At 38.6% G+C, this 25,462-nt stretch overlaps 1 protein-coding gene across 1 annotated transcript in view; it reads right to left on the bottom strand.

The window, feature by feature from the left end:
- The window catches only part of Iqcm (IQ motif containing M), a 424,110-nt gene that overhangs the window by 282,765 nt on the left and 115,883 nt on the right, over positions 1–25,462 (bottom strand). The gene's annotated exons all lie outside the window — the stretch shown is intronic.

Below are 25,462 nucleotides of genomic sequence, written 5' to 3'. Positions count from 1 at the left end.
TATATATATATATATATAGATAGATAGATACAGAGGCATATAGTCCATACATCATAAAACCTATTATTTAGGAAACCATATATAGATATACACGGCTTTGGAGTCTTAATTTCGACATAGAATTGAATGCACTGGGATGAATTATGACACAGAATATTAAGTTAGAGGAGATAACAAAATGCTAATATTATTCTGATAGTGTTCTAGGAGTACGGAGTCACTAGAACTGGCCTATGAATTACCTCCATAGTGAATTACCAGCATAGTGGCTTTTTACAGAGTACTGTGTTTATACAGGAAGGGGAGCAGCAGTCTCCAGAATTACTTACTGTTCACAACCCACAGAAGTTGGACAGTGAAAGTTCTCTGTAGTGTCTTTTAACCAAATCATGTAAGACTACTTTCAAACTTCAGAATACATGACATTTTTACCCCTATAATTCAGTAAAAAAAAATTAAAAGAGGGGATGGCAATTAAGCATGACACACTGCTGGGGTATCTGATTAGCCTCCCCTAAGATGGGCAATGGGCTTCCTGGCCACTTCCGACAGTCATAATACATCTGAGCTTGTAACCATCTCTTTATGTAAAATCTCGGTTTTGAACCAATGTTAAAAAGCTTTAGGATTTCAGTTTTATAGCATGAATTATAAATCATTTGATTGAGATAATTAGAAGAAAGGAGATGGGGACGCTAGAAATGAAGGTGGAGGAGTCCTGAAGACCGTTGTGGAATTTACAATAAAATCAGGTAGAAGGTACATAGGACACGAGAAGAGCCAATGGGATTCGCCCTGCTCCCGTCTCCGGTCACATGGAGTCAACTCCTATCCAGTCAGCACCCTCTGTTCTGATGTTTTCTCACCTGTCTTTCTCAAGCTGCACACTTTCAGCTATTGGCGATGTTCCTCCACATACTCTTTCTGTCCTTGACAATTTCCTAACTCTCTGCTTCAGCGATCTGATCCACTGTGGTTATATTTGCTGCTTACGCATGTTTGGCACACAGGTTTATGTATCTTGCATTCGCCAATACTTGAGCTCCAATTTTGAGTAATCAGCTATCTCCATTCCACTCAGCATGACTCTCTCAGAATTAACAACAGTCCTTTCCATCTGGGACAGCATCACAAATCACTCCCTTTTCAGTCCCTTCCTTATACAATTATTCATTAAATACTGCCCACCCTGTCCACTTGATATCGCCTCCTGCAGGCCCTTGCTATGCACAGTCTGGAATCTTACAAGCTCCTGCAGTCAGACTCCCACCCTCAGCCATAGCACCCTCTAATCCATCCTCCATACCTTCCATAAATATTTCACTTCTAAATTCTGGAATTCTAAATTATCATTGTGTTGTTTCCTAATATAACTTCACAGCTAGAGAACAGATTAAAGAACAGATTTTGTATAATTCTAGATCTCTGAAATGTGTTGGGTTTTACTTTACAGATTAATGTGCACTCAATTTTTCACAATATTCTATATTTTCCTAATTATATATTATATATTAATGTATAATTAAAATCATTAGAAATACTGGTTTATAGTTATCTTATAAAGTGTTCTTGTTTAGTTTTCAAGCAAATAAAATAACCATGCCGACATTTGTGTGAACTTATTTATATAAATTCATTTTAAGAATCAGTAAAAACTAGTTTCTGATTTGATATTTTATCTATATCTACTTCATTATGTAGTTCCTAAAAACAAGGACATATAATACACACTCAAAAATATTTTTATTTATGTACTTTTTTAGTCAGTGTCCTTTTATTAACCACAGTTGAGTTGGTTATGTAGACCATGCTGGTCTTGAACTCACATTGATATATATGACGGCCTCCACCTCCCAAGGGCTGGGATTAACGGCATGTTCAGACCCATACAGTAACAAATATTTCTTAAGCAGGCATTTTATGCAGAGTTATCTAATGTACTACCTATATTCAAATCTACTAATTATCCCAAAGATATATTTTGCCCGTTTTCTCCCCTGTCCATGTCTAATTGAGCATCACATATGCCTGTTAGGTCACCTCTAATCTGGAGCTACCCTGTCCATAATCATAGTCAAGATCACATAACTACAACATACCTCTTATGCTGCTTTATATTAAGATATACTATGAACACTGAATACATTCTGGGTTTCTAAGATTCATGATAAAGACAGTCTAATTGCAAGTCTTAAATTAGCTACATCTTTAAATAATGTCTTCATTTGATATTAAATTATAACTTTGAAATCAATTTTACAATTTTTTTTAACATGGCCATTGAAACTTTAAATTACATTTGCAGCTTACACAGTCATTCTGCTATGCAGCAATGACCTAGAATGTTCACGTCAACTAGTTTAACCATTTGGGTAGAATACGAACTTTTCTTAATTTGTGTGTAGAGGGGTACACAGATATGTATAGGTGCATTTGGCCATGTGAGCACATGTGAGGGCCACAGATAATAATCATATTTATAGATTCTCCATTCTACCTACCTACCTACCTACCTACCTACCTGAGACGAAAGCTCCCACTAAACCTGAAGTTTGTGATTGCAGCTAGACTGCCTGACCATTGAGCATTTAGAGGGCCACTAAGGTACCCAGCCTTAAAGTGGTTGCTGTGAGGCCTAACTCGGCTCTTCCACTTTACTCACTGAGAACTCTCCCAGGCCTTGAGAGAATACCCCTAAAAGCAATCTGCATTCTAGTTATTCTCCTGTGATTACCCTAAAATTAAATTAAATTTTGACAGTAGCACTGCATCATCCCACTAAATCACTTCAAAGGCTGTTGCTAAATTTGACCGTTTCATTAGGGTATAACTGACAAGTCTTCCTTCTAAAAGGAAGCATTTTTGTTTGCTATCAATCTCTGGCTGATACTCTAACATATAAATGAATTAATCCAAAAATGTCTTTTTGAAAGACAATTAAGTATCCACTAATAACTCGTGCCAAAACACTCACTAATAAAATTGTGCTATAATTCTATTACACAATCGTTTATAAGCTGGCTTCCTCTGTTAGGAAAAACATCATCATTTTCTCCCATTTTGAATATTACTATGGACACATTAATTCCTTTTTGTACTTGTATCATGATTCTTTTCTATGTTCACAATACCAAAGCTTGCAGATCAGGCCGAGCAAAGCCAAGGCGGCCCCCATACTGTTGTCTGTCACCCATGGTCTCTCACTGTTTCTTGCTTATTGTCCTGGTACTGTTCATTTCCGCCCCTTTCCCCACACCCGACATAGAATCGGTTGTGCATGAGGCAGTGCTCACCACCTCTTCGAATATACTTTCCCCACTGTCTACTTAGTTTCTTGGCTAGAAAAGTCACATTTTTATTTCTACCAAAACTCAATACATTCTCGAGGGTTCCATCTGTCTTCTTCACCTCTGCTTGTCCTGGAATGTTCTTTGTAGTTTACTAATTATATTTTCAGTGTCATACTTAAACTCCTACAGGTTTCTTCAGTTCTTTATCAAACCTTCTCAGCTAGATCTATCGACTGTAGCTCATTCGTGTGTGTGTGTGTGTGTGTGTGTGTGTGTGTGTGTGTGTTGACCTCAGTTGTTTTGTCCTTTACCTGACAATTTATGAGGGGGAGATAACTCAATCTCTCCCCTGGTGGCTTATTTCCTTATGAGATTTAATTTCTTACATTGTAAACTCATATTCTATACAAATAAAGATTATTTACAACTAATATTTCCCAAGAATGAAAATTATTTATATATTTTATAGAAATTTAAATACATGTGCTGAATATAAGTTGTAATTAAGATATAAACCAATAAATGCATGTGCTTGGTTCTTGCAGGCAGCTGATGGCATTTTAAACTATGAAAACTTTAATTTCTCACATTATAGATTTTTAAGATACTGATAATATAAATTCTGATTCAATCCTAGGTGTGGTTATTTGTGCTTAAGAATTTTATAATTTTCTTTTTATCTAGGAGTTAAGAACTAATAGCTTCTTTTCATCCTCTAAAAGTGAGTATGTGTGCATGTGTGTGTGTTTGTGTATGTTGTTGTTGTTGTTGCTACTGCTGCTGCTTTGTTGTCTTTTCTTTTTTGTTTCGTTTCTTACTTGGTCTTTCACTAATATCAACACCCTGCAGAAGTGAAGGATCAGCTATGGCAGCACCTCCCTTAACCAACCATCTTACATGGGTAACCATCTTACATGGGTAACAGGTATTTTTTCCACACATTGCTCATCCAGGGCCAAAGAAATTGGGAGCTAAAGGCCACCAGAGACATGCATGGCTTCACCAAACTTCAAATACTGACACTGCCTTATGATGACACTGCATTTGCTCTGTTTTCTCCATTTGTACTTTTCAGGTGTTCTGTAAAAAGCAATGTGCTGAATAAAGAAATGCCTGAGATATTTTCTCACATTGCTAGTCATTCATATTTCCAGACTGCATTCACAGGATGCAATCTGACCCATGTCCTAACATTCATAGTCACCTGACCCTCTTTACCTATGTATTAGTGAAAGCTTTTGAATGGTGTTGACTGGAAATTCTTTACATTGAGTTGTCTGCACATCTCATTATAAACCAGCACATTTGTTACACATTTACTATAAGAATCAATAAATAAAATATTTAAAACTTCTTATTCAGTTATGTTGTCTTAATAGTATGTCTGCCAATGACATAGACTAACTGCTTTCATTTTTCTCAGTATTTCAGATACAACATACTTACTTCACCCTCCTTCAAGGGGGAAATTACTCATTTCTCCCCTGACATTTGTAAAGAATATCTACTTTTCTCCACCCCACCCCTTTCCTCCACCAAAGGAGCTCCTGTTTATACTATAAAAAAAAAAAAAACAGCTTACAGAGTTAAACTGAGTCAGTGTGTTACTTAGATTTAGTTTTCTCAGTGTGAGTGATTTAGGAATAGGATACCATGAAGGCGCTGTGTTTTCCATCACAGGTATCACCCTTTCAGGACATCACCACAGAGGAGACAGCATGTGGTAAAGACAAGGGGGCTACAAATTCTCTTTTCTTCAGAGATTGCTTTATAAAATCTTTCATATTAGTTAAATCCAGTCTTTTTCATGTAAAAAAAAAGAGACATTATTTACAAATTATAAAATAATCTTTCATGTTTCTCTTTTTTCAAAATCCACTATTTAAATTGTATTCCATGTCATATGAAGTAATTATAAGAAAATGTAGAACTTAAAAATGTTACAAATTTTATAGACAGATTCATTAGTTAAGAATGACAGATTGTGATTTACTGACATTTCACATTCCAGTGTGTGGGCTGGGTGGATGTCATATGATTTTCTACTGTTGGAATTTCCAACACATGTGTGTTATACAGAATGCCAATTCCCCACTAGACAGTGAACTTTTTGGTGGTTTTCTGAAGACAGGGATTGCTTTTATACATCTCCAGTTATTCAACCAGTGTCCAAAATGGTAGTTGAATGACTAGAGTATGACAGGTAGTCGGGTAGGTACTAGGAATACAGTAACTAACCTTGAGTTTAGAACTCTTTAGTTCTAGTCAATAAAATTACTTGCATATAACTTGATGATTTCAATGGAAGTGCTAGGAAGCTATTTTCATTGTCTCAGGAACACAAGACAGAATGACATGTATCCCTTAGCTTTGTAATCAAGATCACAAATATCCGCTAGTGAGAAAGCTGGATCTTTACCAAGTGTGTATCACAGTCAAAAGCTTAACACACCTTCCCAGAGGAAATAAGCATAAGTTGATCTTCCCAGAACCACCCTCTCCAACAACAAAAAATAGGGCTACAGTTTAGTTACTCAAATCTGAGCTTCTGCTCACGTGCTATAAGGTCACCTAATTAAAGAGCCATAGTGTGCACCTCTGATGCCTGTCTTTAATTAAATCACAATAGGAATCTAGCTGAGTGTTGCCTTTGTAAATCACACTATCAAATATCATTATCATTGTTTCCAGAGAAAGGAATTCTTGCATGTGAATTAAAGGTCACTGAGTGGTTGGTAAACATGGAAGTCAAAAACAGAGACTCAAAGAAGTTTTGGAGGTATCTTCCCAGAAGACATCATCTATCTTCCACAAATACTCACAGGCCCTTTACTACACCTCCTTTCATAAGCTGGATTTGCTTATGTGTATATAATACTTGCTTACTCCTTACCCCAGTATATTCAGTTGAAGAGAAGCAAATTACCAAATACCCTAAGTTCCAGGATTCACAGTTTCAGCATTCTCCTATGGTATTGACTCTACTCTATGTGTGAGTAGTGTGTGATTCATCACCCCAAGGAGAACTGAAGAATAAGGAAACTGGGATGCTCTAAATTAAAAGTCGGCCTCTAATCCCCAAAACATTGTTTTTTTTTTTTTTTTTTTTGAATAGGTAAAATAAACATATGCCCACATACAAACAAACAAACATATATATAGCTTCTTATAAGCATACATGGAGGTGAATTTCTTCATTTTACACTTAACCTGTTGTTTCTGATCATGCTTTAAGTTTAAACATTTTTTTAAAATTCTCTTTGTCTTCTCTGACCACTCCTGAACTCAAATTCATTTTGCAGCTCAAGTTAAGCTCTGTCAAGAAACCATCCATGCTTGTCTCCCTGCATCCTCCCCACTAAAGGAAAGCATCTTTTATAAAAGTGGTGGTTGGAATAAGAATAGTCCCCATAGGCTCATGTATTCGAATGCTTAGTCACCAGGGAGCAGAACCATTTAAAAGAAGTTGAAGAACTAGAAAGTTTGGCTCTGTTGGAGGTTGTGTGTCACTGGGATGTGCTTTGAAGTTTCAAAAGCCCATGCTAGGTCCAGTCACTCTCTCTGCCTATGGATCAAGATGTAACTCTCAACTACATTTCCAGCACCAGTGCTGCCCACCAGATGATAATGGACTGAACTTCTGAAACTGTAACAATACTCTCAGATAAATGCTTTATTTTATAAGTTATTTTGGTCATAGTGTCTCCTCACAGCAATAGAACAGTGACTGAGACAGGACCTTTAACATTTTAGTGCAAAACTACAGCACAAGTCTCTTAACTCACTGTTATGTACCAACTGTAGTACAACTCCTTTGCTGCAGACTTCTCTCGGATATAAAGTGTTTAGAAATTCATTAAATGTACCGAAACATAACATATGATGGACTTAGATAGTCAAGAGATAGAATCTGCTGCTTGACCACCAACACTGGAAGCTACTTACCCTTTCTGAGTTCCAGTTTTCTATTCTTAAAATTAATAATGATGTGGCTGAGCATTACACATAAGATGGTGGTGTGTTAGATGATTTATAAACTGAGTACTCAGTAATCAAAGGGTTATGTGGCTTTGTGGCTTTTGCTTTCTGTTGATTCAGAAAATAAATTTGTCAAACCTTGTTCTACCTGGCAGCACCCCTATGTATTTGCTAAGGACATCACTGTGGTGACTCTGCAGGAATTCATATTTCTTCCCCGTAGTGTTTGAAATTGGGAAAATAAGATACTTATTCATAACTCCAAATCTTTCCTGCTGTATCTCCCCAAATGAAACATACAGTTGAACCTCAGAATCAGAAAACTAGATAAATACGCAAATATAAGCCCATTGTGACATTTAAAAAGTCAAGAGAAGGATTACATTGGAACCCCCAATCAACCCAGGCTGTTGCTAAGACTACAGATTGTTCTCAATAAACTTACAACACAGACTTATTCCTGAAGACAAGACCTGCTAGCTGCTGCCTACATACAGCCTTTACACTGTGTGATAGCTACACAGTATAGGAAGGCACTATGCATACTACCGAAAGAGAGACATAAACTCAGTTACAAAATCTTTGATCTGCAATGGTTTTCTACTGCATTGTTGACACAAAGCTACAAAATGTGTGGGAGTAATCAATCAATATCTGGTATGACTTAGAGCCTACTCCATGAAATGAAACCAATACCCAACACTGTTGTGGCCAAGCTGCTCCACACTGGGAGCCAAAAATGTTGAGAACTGCACTACCCCACGTTTGGGGGCCAAAATGTCTCAGACTGTTGTTCTGTCAGTGTTGGAACCTGCACTGCCAAAAGCCTTGGGGGCTAAACTGTTAGAGCCAGCACTGCCCCAAGCTGCTAGAGCCAACACTGCCCCAAGCTGCTCTAGTCCGTGGGTCAGGGTTCAGCAAGAGAGAGAGTGAGGACAGACTCGAAGAATGGAGACCAGACAAGTGTGATTCAATTGTTTATTCTTCAGTCTCTCTTCTTCTCTCCAAGTCCCTAGTTCCTAGTCCCTAGTGCTTCCAAGTTCCAAGTTACTTCTTCCAAGTGCCAAGTGCCTAATACCTAATAATAATTTTTCTTCCAAGTTCTCTACTTCAAGTGTCTTCTTCCTCAATGCTTAATTCCTACTCCAAGTTGTACTCTCTAACCTAATTCCTAGTTCCAAATTGTACTCCAAGTTGTACTCTAAGTTGTACTCTCTAACCTAATTCCCAGTTCCAAGTTGTACTCTAAGTTGCACTGAACTCTTCTGTCTGCCTCTCTCCTTTTATATGTCTCACTTCTAAGCCACACCTCTAAGTCACACCTTTAAGTCATGCCCTTAGGTCTTATCCCTAAATCTGACCTCTAAGTCATGCCCTTAAGTCTAGGCTCTAAATCACAGCTTTAAGTCTCACACGCCCAAGGGAAGATCCTGGGTATCTAAAGCAAGATGTTATCAGAGTGTGCTCAGCTGTTGTAGGCTGATGTAATCAAGTCTCTTGTCAGGGTATATGGCTCAAGATGGCTACAAGGATGATAGCCACCTTCTGTCGGCTCCCCACACAACACTGCTTATGTAACCAAGAACCAGACATTAGATAGCCCAGAGACCTAGAGTAAAACCAAACACTACTGTTCTAAAAAAAGGGGTGGAGGGAAGCATCATAACAAAACATGTAGCCATAAAATGACTCCTACCAATTTCTGCTGTGCTCATAGACCCATGCCTTGTTTAGCAATCACCATAGAAGCCCACTCCTGTAGCATATGGGAACTGGGAACAAGTGCAGAGACCAACAGCCAGATATTAAGGAGTGAGAAACCTTGGAGCACATAGCCCTAGGTGGGATGCCTCTTAGCAAATTCTTCCTCTTAGGGATCAGGGACTAAGATCCCTAATGTGAGAGAGGAATAAAAACGAGTGTAAGAGCCACAGGGAATGGAGGACACCAAGAAAACAAGACCCTGTAAATCAACATGATCAAAGCTCATATGAACTTCAGCTTTCCTCAGAGACTGAGGAAGTATGCAGAGATCTGTACTAGTTTAATGTGTTTATGGTATTCCTGAGTGTGTAACTCATAGGTCACTGGTTGTTGTACCTTCTCTTGGGCTCTTTTCCTTCTGTTTGTTTTGTCCAATTTCAATGTGCTGGTTTTTGTTTTACCTTATTATGTTTTGCTTTATTATTACCCTTTAGAAGTCTTTCTGGTTTTTTGTTGCGAGATAGAATGGGGATGGATCTGAAGGAGACAGGAGAGAGAGGGGACCTGAAAAAGAGCAACCATATCAGGATATATTTTGTGAGAAAAAAAAACTATTTTAATAAAAAAAACATAAAAAAGGAAAAAGTCAAGGGACTAGGAGGGAAAGATGTATCTCCCTAAGATGGCAAAAGAAAATAGATTGTCATAGATGGACAATAGACAAGGTAGGTGGACTGAAATTAGAGATCAAACAGGCCCTCATAGACTCATGTGTCTAAATGACACTATTAGGAGGCATGGCCTTGTAGGAGTAGGTGTTGCCTTGTTGGAGAAAATTTGTCACTAGGAGATGAGCTTTGAGGTCTCAGTTCAAGCAACTTCTTTTTCTGCTGACTTACAGATCAAGATGTAGAACATTCAACTACTCCTCCAGCACCATGTATATGTGCATGTCACCATGCTTGCCACCACGACAATAACAGAATAAACCTCTGAACTATAAGCCAACCCCAGCTAAACGTTTTCCTTTATAAGAATTGCTGTGGTCATGGTGTCTTTTCACAAAATTAAAACCCCAAGACAAAAACCTAATACAGTAGAAACTTCCTAAAACATATACATTTATAAAGGTGCTCTTAAATTATATCCTAAATAACAGGGGAAACAGAGCCCTGAATGGACATCTTTTATAACCAGATGAAGTCTTCAGTACCAGCAAAGAGTTACATCAAGTCATGTTTTTGTCCAAGGAGGTCCTATGGGAACCCCCAAACTACCCAGGCTATTTCCAAGGCTACTTGTGGCTCTCCACAAATTGACAGTAATGTCCTGTTGCTGAACACAATAGCCACACAACTCACTGAACACAGAGAAGAAGAGAGCCTTCACCTCTATGAACTAGTATTTGTAGTACTGAAAGGTATTCTATGTGCTATCAAAGGAGAAAGGTAAATACCCACCTAGCTTCAAAACCCTTCAGTCTACAAAAGTTGACGACCCACAAAGTTACTTGGTGCAATCATGGCACAAAACCTGTGGGAGTAATCAACCAAGATCTGATTTACTTAAGACCCACTCCATGAGATACAATCCATATCCAACACTTGCTTAGGTGACCAAGAACCTGAGACTAGACAGGTCATGGATCTGGAACAAAACCAAATACTATGGTTCTTCTGAAATAACATAGCCACTAACCTACTCCAAGCAACATTTTGCTATATTCATAGATCCATATCTTGCTCAGCCATCACCAGAGAGGCTTCACCCAACAACAATGTGAGTAACTACAGAGACCCACAGCCAGATAATGTGCAGAGACTGTAGAACATTCAACCTTAAAGGGGATGTCTCCATCAATTCCCTGCCTCCAGAACAGGAAGCAGGAAGAGTATAAGAGCCAGAGGAAATGGGGGAAATGAATGAATTAAGACCCTCTAGATACAACAAGGCTGGGGCATATATGAATTCACAGAGACTGAGGCAGCATGCACAAGGCCTGCATGGGTCTGCACCAGACAGAATGCTAGAGATGAAAGGAAAAGTAGACACACACCCCCATTGCTAACCCAGAAGCTATCCCCAACTGACAGCAACCTGAAAATGAATAATTAGTTTTCTAAAGAAGCCAGTCTTCAGGGTAGGCTCCATGACCAGTGGTAGATAGCCAACACAAAATGAACTTAACAGTGCCTTCGGAGGTTCTTCATCTTTAAGTCTGGGGATTTTTTTATTTGCTTGTTTCTTGGTTTTTGGTTTTGGCTTTGGTTTTTAATCTTATAGGTTCTTTGCATATATAGTATAGTTTCTGGTTTTGGATTTTTATGCAATTCCTATATGCACAAACATGTTTTGTGTTTTGTGTAGTTTTTCCTTAGCTCTTTTTATTGTTTGGCTGTTTTGTCACATTCTGATTTGTTTGGTTTTAATTTATCTTATCTTCTTCTTATGCCCTAGATGGCAGTTTGTTTTCTAAGGGGAGACAGCAGGGGCATGGATCTGGATGGAGGAAGACGTGGGGAGGAGCTGGGAGAAGAAATGGGAGGAAAAACTGTAATCAGAACACATTTTATTAAAAAACATATTTTCAATAAAATAAAAAAAACGATTAAAAGGTCAAATTCTAACCTTTGCAATAATGTCTGAAAATGAGAGAGGATCAAACATCAACAATGGATGACAGATTGTTTTTTGATAATGACCAAATCTCGTTATTCTCATGTAGGTATGGGGGAAATACAAGCATTTGTGGAGAATCCAAAAATACCATCACCCTCTATAACAACTACTTACTAACCTGACATAGCAGGAATATATTTATTAATAATTTTATTCTTCACAGCAGACATTCAGAGGGGAGAAGGATGGGGCTATTAAACATAGGAAGTGCTAAGTTTAAGGAGTTGGGGAAAGCTTTCAAACTTAAGCTGTTTTTATTTAATTTCTGTAGCATTTACCATGATGCATCCTACAATAATATTGTCATTTCTCCTGCATGCACACACTGGATTACTGTGCAATGCTGTGCAATGTGTCTCACACACTCTGGCATTTCCACTTCATACTTCACAGTTTTAGTGTCACTTGAAGGTTTGAAATGTTTCACAGCTATTTGCTATATGTGGGTGCCAAAATTAAAAAAAAAAAAAATAAGAAGCCAGCCTATATCACAGAAAAAGATACTACAAGAATAGAAAATAGTCAGATGGGAATTTCTGTCCCATTAACATTCAGAACTTTGTCAAGAATCAACTCAACTTTATCAAAATATAATTTATATTTTACAGATGCATTGGTGCCTATGATTATTTTTCTTAACACATACAGTTCTTATAAAGCTAAATATAAACTGTTACCCATGTAGATAAGAGTCTATAACTTCAAAAAAAACTAAAATGCTATGACTCTTTCCTAGCCTTACAACCTACAATATGCCTTTGCACAACCAATCCAAATCCCAGTTAGTCACCTGATATGATCCAGTATAAACACTGGGTTTCTACGTACAGCTCTCCATGCATGCTACAGTTTCCTCTGCTAAAGTAAATTTATTTAAACAAGGAATAACATACAACCAACAAGCCAACATTCATTAAAACTGATATTTTCACCAACACTTGCAAATAACCACAGACATTTCTCTTGAGCTTTAGTAAGATAACCGCACACCTGAGGATGCTGCATGTTCTCCCTCTGTGCCCTATCTGTCAGTGAATGTTACACATCAAATGCTTGCCTACAGCAATTTGGCATCTAACCACCTAAATATTACATGTCTTTTCCATTCGATACCCTTCTTTCCAGCTGCTGAACATCAGGAAACAAATGAATAAATGATAAACAGGAGAAGGAGGGTTTTCGCATAAGACACACTGCTAGAATAAACAGCTGGCCCAAAAGAAGCCCTTACTTGAATTTCATTGCTTCCTTTCCTTACTTTCCAGCTTCAGTTTGTTCCGTGATGAGTGGATGATAAAAGGTTTCAGAAAGTTCGAAGAGACAACAGAAACGGGGCTGAGCAAACACAGATACAAATCAAATCGAGGGGCATGCTCGGGTTAAGATTCCAATATCTGAAAGTGTTTCCCTCTGACAGTTTAGAAGATCTTCTTTTTCACAGTAGAAGGAGCACGTGCTTACAGTACTGGATATGTGAATGATGACAATTTATTACTGCACAGTAAAAGATTACCAGAGGCACCTACTAACACTTAGAGAAAAACAAATACAGTCAGTTAACCCTCTGGCAGCATTAGGAAAGGTTCACAGGCCCTACTGCTTTTCCATAGCCTGACATGAGTTCAAAGTAATTCCAAAAGCCCCTGTGGAGACAGGACTATCCTACCACAAAATGAAAAAAGAAAGAAAGAAAGAAAGAAAGAAAGAAAGAAAGAAAGAAAGAAAGAAAGGAAGGAAGGAAGGAAGGAAGGAAGGAAGGAAGGAAGGAAAGAAAGAAGGAAAGAAAGAAAGAAAGAAAGAAAGAAAGGAAGGAAGGAAGGAAGGAAGGAAGAAAGAAAGAGAGAAAGAAAGAAACAGAATGCTAGGAAGGAATGCTCTCTTCTCAATCTAATCTAATCTAATTCTAACTTGCTAAGGTCACACCAAAAATGAAAAACCACCTCTTTTACATTTTCTATTTGCAATTTTTTCTTTAAGTGCATGCATAATTAAATGCTTAGCAGCAACAGAAAATCAATTTATTTATTATAAGGATAGATGTACATTATTATGAAGCACTAATGTTTAACACTATCAAGAATGGTCTGGTTTAAATTGTTTACTTCTATGAGACAGTCTGACTCATGATTTACAGCAGTCCCCAAGGGCTGAAATTTTACCAAGCAACCTCATAAAATTAACAGAATTTCTCAAAATGAATTCACAATTAAGTCAACATTTTCATTGGGGCATATTAGAAATCAACTGAATGGGGCAGAGTAGAAGAATAGATCAAACTGTGAACAACTCTGTGAGCGCTATACCACCTAAGACAGGAGGGAGGCGAACATAACCAGTATGTCAAAGCCTAATTATGCAGCTTGAGCTATCAGCAAAATGAACCTTATGTAAAACATTTACTTCATAAAGTTTAAAATGACATTTCTGAATATATTTGCAAGTGCTGAATGGAAAGTGGTTTTTGTTAAAGGGGAAACTGGACTAAGGGGTCAGTTCTAGAGTAATGCAAAGCTTCCAAAAGTGTTAGAATATAAAGGCAACTTGTAAGGCTTCTGAGTGCTCTAGTGCCTTTTTGTGTGATACAGCCCTGCTTCCTCTACTTTCCCGATCCTCCTTGTGTCTTTCCTTGTAGGAGCCCAGGGGAGAGGGAAAAAAATATTAAAAAGCTAGAGAAGTTTCTGACCGTTAAAGAAGCTATTTTATACACTGCCATCACTACATAAAACTTGATCAGTCCACAATAAGGGCTTCAAAGTCTAACAGGTATCATCGCACTCGGCCTTCAGGATAAACAACTCCTGTTATGACCAGTGAATTAGAACCTGGGTTAACAAAATGCTATTGTTTAGGGGTATCTCACAAAAGCCCATCTATCAAATGGCTTGACCTGAGCCTATAGTGCTAGTGGGACATTATTTCTGATATGGCTGTGAGGTACTTTCCAGAAGAGACTACCATATGAATGAGTAGACTGAGAAATGTTATCTCTTAGAAGTAACCCCACATCTCTTCTCAGCTCATTAGCTATGATAATGTTTAGCAGTCTGTCCCTCATAAGTGGCAAAACTTTGGAGGAGGAGGGAGGTTGTAGAAAGAAGTTAGGTTATTGGAGACACATCCTGAAAGGGGATTGTGATGGTCGTCTCTCCCTTTGATTTCCAGGCACCAAGAAGAAGGCAGTCTTTCTTTCCACATGCCCCACTACCAAAACATACTGTGATCAACGAGACCACTTTCCCAGGCCTTCCTTTTCAGACTTAGAGCATGCTTTCCAAACTCCCCATCTTACAGACAGAACACAGGAGGATTTTCTCCACTTCTATAACTAGCGGTAGAAGTCACTTCCATAATAAATGCATTGATTCTGTGGCTCTGAAGAAGCCTGGTCACTCAAATAGAGAAGAATTGAAAATTTTTCTAATAAGATAAAAAAAAAAATGTGGCACCATACAATATAAAATGAGCCTTTAAAACCAAAGAAAATAAAACAAGCCTAAGGTAAGGAAGGTTTAATGTGATGTCTGTTTTTTTAAAACTGACTTTTTTTTTCTAATGCTTTCATCAGAGATATATACCACCACATCCAGTCTCCTGGTGTTTGCTCTTCCTCCCTTCCTTCCTTCTTCCCTCCTCCCTCCCTTCCTTCCATTCTTCCTTTCATCCTTCCTCTCTTCCTTCCTTCCTTCCTTCCTTCAAGACAAAGAAGGAAGAAAAGAGCACTAGGAACAGGCAAACCTAGTTCTAATCAGATGATGCTCCACGCTAGCTGTTGACCTTGAGCCAATCACTGGGTCACCTTTATTTCTCTCCCTGGTAAGATGATGAAGTTACATGAGTGACACCTGATAGTCCACATAGCTCTGGAAACTCATGTGACAAAAGTCATACTGAAGGATACAAGAAATATTTCAAACCAGAATAAGTATGACAAATGTCATCAAAGGGACTAAATACAGAGGCAGCCATGGGCTTCTACAATGTTTACTAAATATATTGAACCAGGATGTGTCTAGATGATTTTAGGGCTTTCTCTAATTTCCTGTAGACGCTATCCTTCCCAGTTGACCATGGCAGTATTTCTCAAGTATTTGTCACCTGCTAATTTGTTACCTGCTTTAAATGAATAAAAATTTTATTATCACTGTAATATCTAAATCACTGCCCCATCCATGAGAAGCAGAGGCATCACTACCAAATTGAGCTTGAAAATAAAGGCACTTCCTACTAAAATCCTTGAAATATATATACATATGTATATGTATATATGCGCACGTGCGCGCGCACACACACACACACACACACACACACACACACTCATTTATATAGTTGATTCTAGTCTTGTTTAGTGTTAGTAAGACCATGACCTTGTGTGGCAATTCTCTGAGTGTTCCCTGCCCTCTGCCTTCCTAGTAAGAGCAGCTGGGCTGGTTAGACAAAATTGTAGCCAATGTAGAGATTTTTCTCTGTAACTCTGCAAACCTAAGATAATAAACAATTTCATTGTTTTAACTCTTTTCCCAGAATTCTGTGCAAACTATGGACCATTAGAAAAAAAGCAGATATTTCTAACAAAAAGACTGAAATGATGTAAGAGCACCAAAGGCTGATAGAACAAAAATGCAGCAGCAGATGGACAAAGACAATGGAAAAGTCACTCCCTAAAATATAGACAGACATAAGTCAAATACTGGGAAAAGCTCTCAATGAAATCTGGAACCCACATGGCCAGAAAGTCCTTTGCCAATTATACAAGGCTATCTAATGAAAATAGTACTGAACTATTAAATACAGACCATACTGTGGTGCCTTCTACTCAACATATTAGTAATTTTAGATATTTACCTAACCTTACAGTAACTCGCCCAGGTTGTGTTACAGGTGAGAGATATGAGCCTGGATGACCTATTGCTTGTAAGGAACATTTGCTTTCCTCCAAGGAAAGAGACCAAATTTAAGGTCCCAGACACTGTACTTCAAGAATCCAGGTTTGGACATCTAATCTAAAGAACCTAATTTAAAATGCTAAGTTATTAGTAAAAAGCAGAAAATGAGGTAGTGGATGGCACTTGCTATCCTGCCTATTCCTGGTTCTCACAAATGATCACGTGGTAGGTAATCCATTGCACTAGTCAGGATCCCACTCTGACATCCATTCACCATTCCTGATGCCAGAACCTCACCATGCTTTTTTTTTACTCTCATTCAATCAGAATTTTTTCTTATTCAAACTAAGATGGGGCTAATCTCTCTACTTGGGATCTTCTGATGCTGTGATGCTGGGCAAATTACTGCAAGGCTGCCTGGCTCTAAAATCAAATGATATTTTCTTCTTTGAAACACTACATGTTATACTTTCTTACCTTAACTGCATTTGAAATTGTTACAGGGAAGAAGTAGGAGAGGAAAGCCATAAATTTGCTTTTTAATATAGACAAGATCTTGGAGATTTAAGCGCCACCTTTACTAGATTTTGTTACAGTGTAAATATAATGTCAGGAGATTGAGAGGGGAACTATGTATGACAATAAAAATCTTGCATAGTTTATGCCAGAAAAGCAGTAACACTTCTACCATAAACCATTTTATGTGATAATTGCCTTTTTAAGAAATAGGAAAAGGGATATTATCACTAACAAAAAGGATTTAAAGAAATGCAAATTGGTTAGTATCATTTTCAGGTGATAAACAGCTATTTGTAATGATTATTCTGTTGTCTTTCTCACATTCATGCCATGGGTTGTTTCAGGTAAAACATCTCAAAATATCTTGACATGATTTCTTGTTTCATTTTAGGAGTGATGTTTTTCACACCTAAAATGAATCATCATGAGAGAACAAAGGATGTTCACCAAAGCATGATATGCAGCGTGTTCTCAAATGCATTTGGCATGCCTTCTGTTTTCATCTCCACATAGGCTTGCCCAGTAGTAGTAACAACCAGGCAGAACAAGAATCAGACTCATTTACTGTTGGGGGCCGACTTTTAGCAGAAAGCGGCTATCAGCTTTGCAGCCATCTTGAGCCATATACCCTGACATGAGACTTGGATTACAATAGCCTACAACAGCTGAGCACACTCTGATAATCTTGGTTTAGATACCTTGGGTGTGTGAGATTAAAGGTGTGTGAGATTAAAGCTGTGTAACTTAAGAGAGTGACTTAGAAGTGTAGAGATCAGATTTAGAGACAAGACCTAAGGGCATGATTATAGGTGTGACCAAAAGGCATGGCTTAGAAGTGAGACATATAAAAGGCAGAGGCAGATGGAGAGAATCAGACAGAGGAGACAGAGAAGCAGGCACTTGGAAGAGAACTTGAAAGAAGTAACTTGGAACTTGGAGGCACTAGGGACTAGGAAGTAGGGACTAGGAATTTAGGATTTGGGACTTGGAGAGAAGAGAGACTGAAGAATAAACCGGATTGAATTACACTCTGTCTGGTCTCCCTCCATTCTTCGAGTCCATCTTCACTCTCTGTCTTGCTGAACCCTGACCCGCAGACTGGAGCAGCAGCTTGGGCCGGGATACAATGGCCGCCAAACGCAGGGCAGCCCGGGCCTCAACATTTTGCTGGGGCCGCAACATTTTTTGGCACCCGAACATGGGACTAGTGCGGTCCTCAACAATTTACAGCCAGTGAAAAAACTCCAGGCTAAAAGTTGACCAATTTCCTGAGACCTGGCAGAATTAGAACCCAGGTTTTCAAAATAAAGGTCAAAACTTGGTTCTCTTTTCAATTAAGATGCTTCTGTAGGCAATCAATAGATTCCCAGGAAACTGAAAGGCAAAACATTGGCTGCAGTTCTTCCCTAAGAAGTTTACTAAGTAGTTAAGCTTTACTAGCACTTTAAAGCTACGAGATCCAGTAGGCTCTGAAGCTATATGGTATTACGTGGGTCTAATGTGTTCTAAACATCAGTTACACAAACACTAGAACATTAGTTTTCAGACAGGTTTTGATTAAACATTCTATACTGATCTTGAGAGTCTCTGAACAGCACATATGTGCTCAGGAGTCTTCAAGGAGTCCTCAGTAACATTATTATTACATTCTGTTTTCACAGAGATCTCATCTGGTCCTTGTAGCAGTATAAGCAGCAGATATTGTTATCATTGTAAGCATCCAATATATTGAATACTTTGGTCAGAATCTTATTAGGAGAAAAATAGATCTTAATATTTGATATTTAGCCCTAAGTTCCAGGTTCTTTCCAAGTAGGTGCAAAGACTTTATGGAGTGTTGCACCATTCAATAATTAAACTTGGATTACCATGTGTCATCCTGGTCTAAACATACACATTCAAGGGCTTATTGAATTCTCTATAGCCATGGTGGGAAACTTTTTTCCCTAAAATAAGTGCTTCTATTATGGCTAAAAATGCAAAAATAGGTATGATATGAAATCCACTCCAGATTTAAGAAAGTACATCAGTGGCCAGCCACAAAAACATAAAATTAACTGCTACAGAAAAAATTATTGTAATAATAAAAAGCAATAATTTTAGAGTATATTCCAGAAAGATTGACCAAAGTCTAATGACATGGACAACATTTTTTCTAGAGAAAATAAATGGCCAGAAAAGTTACTCCTTTGATTTTATTGGCAAAAACATAGAACTATCTGAATGTGGTTATTCTTACAAATACATAAGCCAGCGATAGCAGATCTGAATAAACCTGGGTTCTGACCAGTGCCCTCCATTTTTTCTTTGTCTTTACATGAGGCAAAAGATCCATTTGAAAGTCAAAACTCAGGCAGTATAAACCCAAAGACTAGCTGTGAGTGCTAGAACTTCAATTATAGAGTATCTTTCCTAAGTTCTAAAAACTCAGAGCAGTTCCACTAAGACCCTGACCAGGAAGACCAAAACAAACTTTATGGCCATTCAGGGCTGGTCATTACTGTTTGCCTAGCAAGGTAATTGCACCCTCAACTCCTTCTCAGAAAGGCAGTCGGTACACATTCCTGATGCTTTTTCCATTCAAGGAAACAGTTTGTGCTCTATGAATAAATGTTGTATTGATAGACGACTCTCAGGAAACAAGTAGAAAAAGTCATCATTTTTACAATAAAGGAGAAAAACAAATTGTCTGTCAGAGTTCATCCCAAAGCTAATATTCTACCCTTTAAAACAGTTGTAAACATCAGCCTTTTTTTCCCCTCTTTTATTAGCAAAAACAGATGAGTTTCCTGGGACTTCTTGAGCTCTCCAATCCATAAAGCCATAACCCACAACCTCCCACACAGAGGCAGGCATCTTTATGTCTTTTCTGATAAAATTTCAGAAATGTATCCACGTTTGTAGCTTGAGGTGGGAGCAGCAGCAGAGTCTCTACCAGCCTGTGCATCTTCCCAGCCCATGCACCTTCCCAGCACTCCTGTCATGTTCTCTTCTTACCCACAAGCCACCTCTTTGAGGACCTACTGGAAATGACTCTGCCACTTGGGAACATCTTTGGAAGAGCCCGGAAAGTCTAAGTGCTATACCCCGGAGCTGCCTGCGTGCATAGCTTTCACGGTGCCCAAGAGTGACATTGAGCACTTTCAGTGCCACCTCTCTTCTGGAAAGCTCATGTTCTTTATGAAAATTAAAATAGACGCCAAGCAGATCAATTTTGGGGCAAACTCAGGTAGAATAAAAGCAAGTTCTCAACATCACCTATGAATTTAGGAAAAGAACTACTTGTCACTTCCTCATTCCCAAAGCTCGTGTTAGACTCTCACCCTGAATTACTCAGTCCCCTTGACAAGGGTGGAGAACAGAAAGCTTCAGAAACAGGAAGACCTCATATAACGGTTCTGTGTTTTGCCGTGCATGAGAGCTTCAGCAGGGTCTCTGAGCCAGAGCTTTCTTATCTACAAAGCACAACCAGCAATGCCGGTTTGTTAGCTCCTGCGTGGGCGCTGGTGTGTGTCCTGACGTGGGTCATGTTGGGCGGAGTTGTGGTTCCCGCAGGTCTGCTGCCCCAGTCAGCTAGAACCGTGGCTCTGGGCAGCAGAAGCACAGGATTTTGACTGAGTTCACTCCACGCACCAATGGGCCAGGGAGATCTCAGTCGGAATTCCCCCAGGGGCAGGGTTTTTAAGTGGTCGTCTCTGGGCCGACGTGGTAGATGGTGGTCTGTCCTTGGGCTTCTAGATGCTGCTGGGGGGGGCCACAGAAGAACAGAGTTGGGGGGGGGGGAGGCATACGGGCTGGCCTGCAGCCGAGAGAATTGTTACTTGCACTCCCTTGGCTGGGTCACTGGGTCAGCTAGCTTGCTTGAGTTAGTGGGAAATTAGGTGGCAGCAATGGCTCATTAGTTAAAGGCCTTCTCCACAGTTACCCATGGCGGGGCCACAAAAACATGATGAAGTTCATGGTTTTATAAAATTTATTGTCACAGAGGAAAGTAGATGAATCTGGCTGCAATTCCCCCCCCACCCCCCAAACTCAGGACAGACCTGAGTTAAATAGGGAGGGAGGAGGGAGGGGGGTCTGGGAGGAATGCTTAATTGGCTACCCTCTGGCCTTTAGGTATCTCATTAGTATGTAGATCTCTTGAGGCCCTGAGACCTGTAGTCACACCCTCTACCTGTGGAGGGTCTGGTAGGGGTGTTGCCCTATGAGGCTGAAAGGTGCTGATCAATGGAGGTCTTTGGCCGCATGTCAGGAGCCTGGAATCTGAGAGCATGCTTAAATGTATTCCGTCCCTTGCCGGGTCTCCCGCCATCTCTAGCCAGTGCTCCACCAGAAACCAAGCTATCCTTTTCACGGTCCCACACAGCAATATACATAGTTTGCAAAGTTTGGATAGCACATGGTGTCCTGGTTTCATTTCTGTTGAAGTGATAAATACCATAATCAAATAAGATGGGGACAAAGGTTTATATCAGCTCACAGATGGAATCTATCCTCAGGAGAAACCAAGGCAGAGAAAAAGAAGGAGCTTGCTCTGCTCACTACCCAAGCTACTTTCTCATACAACACAGGCCCACCTGCCCAGGGATTGTCCCAACCACCATGGGCTGGGTCCACGTATGCCAACTAGCAATCAAGAAAATGCCCCAGCAGACATCCCCAAAGGCCATTAGATCTCTATCCATGGATCTCTCCATGGATTAAATTGACAACTAAAGCTAACCATGATGCATGGCTTCATACAGTACTAGATAATACCAATTTTGAACCAATTCTGCCTCAGTCTCTATTAAGTGGCTTCTAAAAAAAAAGTGGAGGGATTTTTTTTTCAGTTTTATAACACACATAAGAAGTCATTTTCCCATATGATGAGTGAAAGGTAAAGGGTCATCCAGATATAGGACTATTAACCAATATTTCAGTCTCTCTTTGGGCAGTGCTTAAATACAGAGTAGTGAAGTATGTCTGGAAAGCACAAAAATCGGTAGAATCTTCCATTAACTCAGTCACATTAGAAGCACTCATGAGAACCTACCAAATATGTGGTAATAACACTACATTATATCTTCAGGACAGTGACTACATAAAATAGTTTTTTTCTGACCCATCATCACTAAATAAAGAATATTAATTAGCTTTCTGAAACAGTTTTTAAAAAATAGTGTCCAAAATAATGTTTTAATTTATTAAGTGCACTGGGACCAAAACCAGAAGGACTTTACAGAGGGCATGTTTCTCTGGTTCTAAGGCTGCCTCACAGCAGTGCCAGCACAGACAAAGGATGATGAATCTCTAGCATCCCAGACTTTAGGCACTAATAGGTCCTTGGCTTCAGGTTTCCCAGTTTCAGAAGTAATGCCAGAAAACACATGCTGAGGTAGAATCATTTTGGAAGCATTCATGAAGGGCAGAGAAATGAATAACTACCTTAGGTGCAGAATACATCAGACAACAGCTGTTTTATACAGGATAGTGATCAGTATGCATCTCTTTAGTCTATGTAGGAACTGTCATATACCATATAACGTGGAATTCAAGGATCTCTCTCTCTCTCTCTCTCTCTCTCTCTCTCTCTCTCTCTCTCTGATAATTAATAATTGTTGCCAACTTGATTGGTTAATGAATTGCCTAAAAGACTAGTAAAACATGTTTATATGTGTGTGTGTATGTGTATGTGTGTGTATGTGTGTGTGTGTTTGTGTGTGTGTGTGAATGTATGTGTGTGTATGTGTGTGTAGAACATAGATTATGTGGATTCTGATCTACTCAATGCTTTTAATCCACTGATAGAGTCAAAATTTGAATTTGAATGAACTACTAGGAGGGGATGGAGCTTTGGAAAGAAGATTTCAGTTGGAGGGTGTAAATACACTGAGGTCTTTGTCATATATATATTTTGTCTAGCTACTTATCACCTTGTGTCCTGACAGCCTTCAAAAAAGCAGCTCTGCTCAATAATCCTTCCACAATGTCTCTGCCTAACCACAAGGCCCACAAAAACAACCACCATGGGTCAATCTCTCAAACACTATGTCTTTTCTTCTTTAAGTTGATATTAAGGCATTCTGTTATACTGATGAACATATTACTAATACACTACATTTACTTCTATTCAATAATAGTTTCTAGAATATCAGCTTCACAGTGAGACCATCATTCTGCTAAGTAGCCACTGGACTATGAATGCAAACATGGTAGGTAAGATCTCTGGCCCCAAAAGGATGATTTAATGGAAGAAAATACAGGTTCAGTGTAAGCAAACTAATCTTGAACATAAATTCTTGGAGCTACAAATAACCAAGGATATCTAATTCAGCTTCCAGATGGCACTAAGAACCTCTCCCATCCAATTTGTTTAAAAGACAGATAATGGGCCACACATGAAGCTACTCCCAAGCAGAGATTTCTGGTGCTTGCCCCATCAACCTTCCACTACACAGACTTACCAGGAAGAAACAGGAAGTGTACATTCATACTGGCTAGCCAAAGCATACTGACAAAACGATGACGAGGAAATAAATTAAGTTTAATAACAGGACTATTTTCTACCAAATGACTACTAAAAAATAAAATCATACATTGTTATAAATTCAAGAACATTTCTGCCTAACACAATAGCTGTTGAATTATTTGATTGCTAGCTCATAAAAAAAAAATTGACTTGCTTTAGGTTGTGAGTCTCAGGCAACACACTCCCCCAAAGCCATCCCTGTCTGCAGGCTCTGTTAAAAGTGTCTCAATAGTTAGACCTTTATCTTACTACGAGCACCCAAAGCCTAACTATTCTGTTGGAATTACATAGAAGGAAAAAAGTTTCATTACTCTGCACCATAAAGAAGAGGGAATCTACAAAATGTACTTTGATTTTTTTCCAACTCTGTCTTAGAACTCCATATCAAAATTAGTAGAAACAGAACACTGTGTGACGCCGGCGTATAAAAATGTTATGATGAAATCTATAATTTTGGTACTAGACTAACTTGCTGTGTTAAGTTTAAAAAATTAATGTAAAAGAAAAGTCAATTTAGCCCTCCTTATTTTTATTTAAACATACAAAAAAACTCACTAGAGTATAATTCCATACAGACAACTAAAACTTTAATAAGTTGACCCTCAAATACTAAAAGTTAACATTGCTTTACTTACTAATTAATATTTAATGATGAGATTTGTGTATGAGAGAATAAGAAAATATAAATGTTAATGAGTGTGGTCGAGAAAATTCTACACAGTAGTATAGGATGAGTATGGGTTTCTTGGCTATATGTAAATCACTGAGAGAAGTGTTCTATGGCATACATTTTTTCAATGTCCCAATGTACCCAGCTTTTCCTCCTAGAAGAAATGTATCTGTAATTTAGTAATATATATATATATATATATATATATATATATATATATATATAACTTAACAACCAGTTTATGGACAATCTTTTCTCAAACTCCCAAAAAGATATGTAACCTGCTACAATAGACAAAGCTCCAGTGCCTACAAGTAGCTATCTCTAGCATGGTGGCCTTTAAGTAGGAATTTATATAAACAGGAGCCAAATACATGTTTATATACCCTCTCTTTTAACAAAGAAAAGGAGATAAAGGTGAGTGACCCAATGCCTATTATAGTAAATTTGCTAGTAACTCGGTAACATAAAAGGTAGAAACATAGTCTCCCACAATTCTGCAGGCCATCATGCTAAAACCAAGAAGCATCTGAGGCTGCTATTCTTCAAAGCTATTAGAAAAAATGATCTTCCTCTCTTCCAAGTCCCAAGAGCTGCCAGCACCCTTCTGCACACAGCCACCAGGACCCAATGGCTCCTCTTCACATCTGCAATCTTCTACTCTCTTTGTGACAAAGTTTCTAGCTCAGCTTTCCCTGCAATCCCCAACCCATGGTTCTCAAGTTAACTTTAACTAGAAAGATTTGTTGTTGTTGTTGTTGTTACTTTTGTTTTTGTTTTTCTTGATAAAATAACTTTACAAGTACTAGTTTGTATCTCCCATTACCATTATTTAGCCTACTGAAGACAACTTAGGAATTTTTTTCTTCCTGTGATGACTGGATGAAAATTCCGTTTCCATTAGAATTATAGTGACAACAAAGACAAAACTAAATTAGTGTAAGCACAAAGAAAACGCTTCTAAGTTGTAGGTGGAATATGGGCATAGAGAACTAAAACCCCTACACTGTGAACACGTTTACTACTTTGTCAAACAGTCACCAGTTTACATAAGCTACAGAGTCCAGGTAAGATTTATTTGCAACAATACTAGGTCCAGAGGCTTAACCAATGTTGTTAGGACTTAGCTTTTCTCCATTACTCCGTGTTGACTCTGTTCTAAAATCCAGGTCATGTTCTCTGCTCATTTTCCCCTTGCCTGTTGGAGCTTGATCATCCAATCCAGCAT

The sequence above is a fragment of the Arvicanthis niloticus genome, chromosome 18 (genome assembly GCF_011762505.2).
Source record: "Arvicanthis niloticus isolate mArvNil1 chromosome 18, mArvNil1.pat.X, whole genome shotgun sequence".
NCBI classification, from domain to species: domain Eukaryota; kingdom Metazoa; phylum Chordata; class Mammalia; order Rodentia; family Muridae; genus Arvicanthis; species Arvicanthis niloticus.
Note: the sequence above shows the minus strand (reverse complement) of the source record. Positions and strands in the feature narration are given on the sequence as shown.